Source organism: Neomonachus schauinslandi, unplaced genomic scaffold (genome assembly GCF_002201575.2).
Source record: "Neomonachus schauinslandi unplaced genomic scaffold, ASM220157v2 HiC_scaffold_2050, whole genome shotgun sequence".
NCBI lineage: Eukaryota > Metazoa > Chordata > Mammalia > Carnivora > Phocidae > Neomonachus > Neomonachus schauinslandi.
Window position 1 is genome coordinate 1,884 of NW_025410740.1, and position 4,622 is coordinate 6,505.

The 4,622-nt window shown below is 60.4% G+C and overlaps 1 non-coding gene and 1 pseudogene across 1 annotated transcript; one reads left to right on the forward strand and one right to left on the reverse strand.

Moving 5' to 3' along the window:
- Positions 1-1,785: 1,785 nt before the first annotated feature.
- Positions 1,786-1,875, forward strand: TRNAY-GUA. Its single transcript is given in 2 exon segments — positions 1,786-1,822; positions 1,840-1,875. It is a non-coding gene; the product is annotated as a tRNA-Tyr (tRNA).
- A 2,700-nt stretch (positions 1,876-4,575) lies between these two features.
- LOC123323897 lies at positions 4,576-4,622 on the reverse strand (annotated as a pseudogene; the record flags this gene model as incomplete).

The window sequence follows — 4,622 nt, forward strand, 5'->3', positions numbered from 1 at the left end:
ATCGGGTGGTCAGAAGAGGCCACGTTGAGAAGGTGCTTTGTGAGCAAAGGCTGGGAGGAGGTGAGGGAGTTGGTCATGGGCTATCTGGGGAAAAGCATCCATGGCACAGAGATCAGCTAGAGCAAAGGCCCAGGTAGGACTGTGTGTGAATAGCAAGGAGGCCCTGTGTCCAGAGCAACATTGAAGATTCGTACAAAATTAAGTTAGAGAGGTGCCTAGGTGGGGGTAAGATCATGAGGGTCTTGTGGATCATTGTAGGACTTTTTTTTTTTTTTTTTGGGGGGGAGAGAGAGAGCAAGAGAGCCGGGGGGGGGGGAGCAAGGGGGAGAAGGAGAGGGAGAGACTCTTAAGCAGGTTCCATGCCCAGTGCAGAGCCCGTCCCAGGGTTCGATCTCACGACCCTGAGATCTCGACCTGAGCTGATATCAACAGTCGGCCACTCAACACACTGAGCCACCCAGGCGCCCCTTCGTGAATCATATTTTAATTTCACTTTGGAATTCAGCTACCTGGATGTTCCAACACTGCTTTAACCACCTGTTGGTGTCTCAGCTAAGAAGGCCTGGCTCCGTTCCATCTGGAAATCCACCACAGGTCCTTGCTGCTGCTGAGATCAGCTTGGCTACGGCGGACAGACGCTCTTGCTCTTGACTCGGACTTCCACCTCTGGTAGTGCCCTGGGGTAGTCTGTCTCAGGTGTAAGCCGCCCTGGCCGGGTCCATCCGGCTGCTGGCCTTTCCTCAGAACAGACCAGCCAGGCAGCTCCAGCCACCGCTGCACTCTGCCATGATCATTGTTAAGACTTTACATCCGAGTGAACCAAAGGGTCTGTTTCTTTGTTGTGTGTGTGTTTGTTTGCTTAAGTAAGCTCTACCGCCCGGCTTAGGGTTAGAGCCCCACCTTAGTGTAGAGATTACTTAAAAATATAATCTAAAAAAAAAACAACAACAACACAAAAAACAAAAAACAGTAAGCTCTACACCCAATGGGCGGTGGAGGGGCGGGGGGAGTCGAACTCACAACCCCGAGATCAAGAGCTACATGCTCTATGGACCGAGCCAGCCCGGGCACCCCTGAACTGAACGGTTTTGAGCAGAGGAGTGGCTTGATCTGAATCCTCCTCCTCCCACTCCGCTTGGCACCCCCCCAAAAAAGTTATCAATAATAAATTAAATAAATAAAAATAAAAAATCTGTCTGCAAGGGTTTTGTAAAGCAGGGAAATGAGGAGACTTGCATAATCCCGGCAAGATGATCTTGGCTTCGAACGGCGGCATCGTCTGCCACACCAAAAGGTGTCATTTTGGCCCAAGGATTACTGTGAACCGAGGGCACTTAAAAACCGCAGGTAGGCGCTTCGCAGCCGCCTACCTGGTGCGCGGATCCAGTGGGTTTTCCCCTCCTCCGCTCCGCAAGGCCTCGGTCGCCCAACCCGCGCGTGGGGTTCGCCAACGCCCCTCCTGCCCTCTTACCCGCTCCCCCGCCGCGGACCGGGATCGGCCCCACCTGTAGGAGGGGGCCCCGGGAGGGGACAGGAGGCCGCGGGTGAGAGCCCGGGCCCAGGCAGCTCGACCATCGCGCCCGGGATGCCGGACCCCCCGCCCCGCGGCCACCGAGCGCAGGGGACTCGAGGCCCCGCGCGGAACGGGCGCCGCGGCGACGTGGGCTCGGCTCTTCTCTGACAGGGCCTCCGACCGCGCCAGGGCCTGCTGGACGTCCGGCACGCCCGCGCCGTGGCCTCAGTCATTTCAAGAAAAAGTAACGACCCGGGCCCGCCAGCGCGCACCCTTCGATAGCTCAGCTGGTAGAGCGGAGGACTGTAGACCGCAGAGGCGTGGACATCCTTAGGTCGCTGGTTCGATTCCGGCTCGAAGGACGCGCCTGACGCTTTTGCGCCGCCGGGGAAGCCACCGTCCCCGCTAGCGCCCAGCCCCACCTCTGCCCGGCCCAGGCCCCCCTCGGCGGCCCGAGCCGGGAAAACCTTCACGCACCGCCTCCCTTACTCGGCTGCGGGTGTGCTGCCGCCCGGGGAGCGCCCCGGCGCCTTCCTGCCGCGGGCGGCCCGCACCGGCCCTGCGGCGCTACCCGTCCGCGCCGCTCCTGCCTGGGCTCAGCGCCGCACCGCCCCACGCCCTGTGCGCTCGTTGCCCCCCGCACCCCCACCCCCACCCCCCCCGCGGCTCCCGCTCCAGACGAGGAGGTGGGCCAAGAGCGTCTGCCCTCCGCAAGCCCGCGCGGCTGACAAGCGGACGGGTCACCCCACGGGGCAGGGACATCCTTCCTGACGACTCTGCCTCTCGAGCTGGGTCTCGGTCTCCTGCCCTGCCTCCGGGGACGGTCACTGCTTCTGTCTCTCCCAGCTGCAGTCTGTCTGTCCGTCTCCTCCTTGTCTGGCTTTCATGTGGTCTATAAACATACAGACTTACGGAGACCCGAGAGCCTCTTCCCCGACCAGCTTAACCTACTCGTGGGACAGAACTGTCACCTTGAGGTTTTCCAAGCCATCGCCCATCCCATCGTGCGCCTGCATCGAGGCTGACGTTGGCAGAAGCGAAATGCAGCAGGGGCCTCCGTGGGCCTCGCCAGTCGCGATGAGCACTTCGGAGGCGCGTTCAGGGTTCCGTCAGTGTGAGGACCGCGTGCGGCCCCAGGACACTTGAGTTTTCCCGCGCCCTTGCAGCCACGCGGGGCGCTGGTGTTCCTGCTGAGAGAGCAGTGACTGCTCACACACACTCGGTACAAGCCACCTACCTACTTCGCCGGGGGGTGCGGTAAAAGCCCCCCCCCCCCGCCCCCGCACGGATTCCCCGATTCTCCGGCTACATCTGATGGAGGGAGACAGAAATAGATGGAAGTATTTCCATCCCGCCCGCTTTCCGGCCACTGACCGCTGGGGTCTCCACCTGTAGAAAGGGGTGGGGGTGGGGAGGGAGATTGGCAGCAACACCACAGGCTTAGAGCTCAGAGGGAGCCGGAGAGTCGGGGCAACGAGGGCTGAAGGCAGGGCGCAGAAGAGTGGGGGTAGGGGTGGGGTGGGGCGTGGGCAGCTGCCCTCGTGGACCGGCACACAAATTCCCCTCCTTGGCGGGCCTGTGGGCTCTGACCAGCTGGCTGACTTAGCGCTGGGCCCTTCAGGCTAAATTGGCAGGGCCTGAAGAGCAAGATCCTGAGGCCCAGCCAGAGCGCACCCAGGAGAGCATGGGCTTCACCTTGGGGTCAGAGCCAGGTTGTTGGCGGGGGGTGCAGAGAATAGCGCCAGAGAATGGTCTTCCTCGTTCTCCTCCTTCCTGTGGGAAGGAGACTCCAGAGGCTCAAAGTACAGGTGGAGTGCATCACAGAGGGGACCGGTAGCGGAACCCCAATGTGAGTGTGGCCCTCGGGAGCCTCAGGGACCCAGCCACTGCCATCCCTGACCTCGGAGCCCACGGGCCCCTTTTCGGTGTTGCTTCTGCCTCTCAAACTGGAGACTGTTCTCTCCTCTCCTCCCCGGCTTCCTCTCCTGGCAAGCTCCTCTTGAGAGGTTCTCTCTCCCCAACCCAGTCTCAGTCCCACTGTCCTACTGCTAACTGAGATGGACTGCGCCAGACTCTCCACGGGCTCAGGAGGCCCTGCCAGGGAAGCCAACAGGTGATGACCTTCAGGAAGTTTCGATTGCTTTGAAGCCACAGAGAAACCCCAGCCTCTAAGGTCATCATCTGCAGAGACCAGCAGACAGGAACCAAGGATAAAACCTTAAGACCTTCGTTGGATGTGGCCCCTGGTGAGATGTGGAGGTGTGGCATCCCTGGGGGACCTAGCTTTGGTGCTTTGGGGAAACAGCAGGGTGAGAGGTGGAGGGGGGGCAGTGGCTTTTTGTGACCAGCAGATGCAAGTGTGGGCCCCAGCATGGCCGACCCTTCCTGGCTGGGGTGTCACGGAGAGCGGCAGGCGGCTTCCAAGGTACTGCCCCCCATCCTTGAAGGTGCAGAGGTGCCTGCTACCCAGTCAGGCAGTGGTGACACAGTCAGTCACGGGAAGGCTCTGCACCTGCGGCTTGCTGGGCCTCTGTGGGACTCTCAGTGGGTGGGTGAGTGGTCTTGGGCGTGCACGCTAGATGGGAGCTGAAAGGCTTTGTTACAGTACCCGGAGCCAGGGCAAGGAATCCAGCCGGCACCGGTATTCTCTCCTCTCGGCTCCAGGAAATCCAGAGAATCTCGACCTGTTTCGGGAATCCAGGTCGGTGGGCAGAGGAGGATCAACGAAGCCAACACCACCATGGCGCTCGTGGCTCGGTCTTCCACCGGCTGGTCAAGTCCGGGAACGCGTACCTGTGCCAAAAGACGAGAGCAATGTGGGGCGACTAACATGGACACGGCAGGTATCCCGTCGGCACCTTGAAGAGCCGGCCTTCCCTACCCTACACCGTTAACGCCCGTCGTAGATATACTAACGACGAGCAAAAACCAACACACGAGGAAGAAAAACACGAACTCCAGATAGAAACCGTACACTACCCTACCCCGTTGCACCACCGCTAAAGGTCAGCGGGTGGACCTCGTAAAGCCCCACAGTCTGACTTTTCGCAAACCGAAATGATCAGGGGAAAGCGCGAACGCAGTCCCCCACTACCACAAATTATGCAGT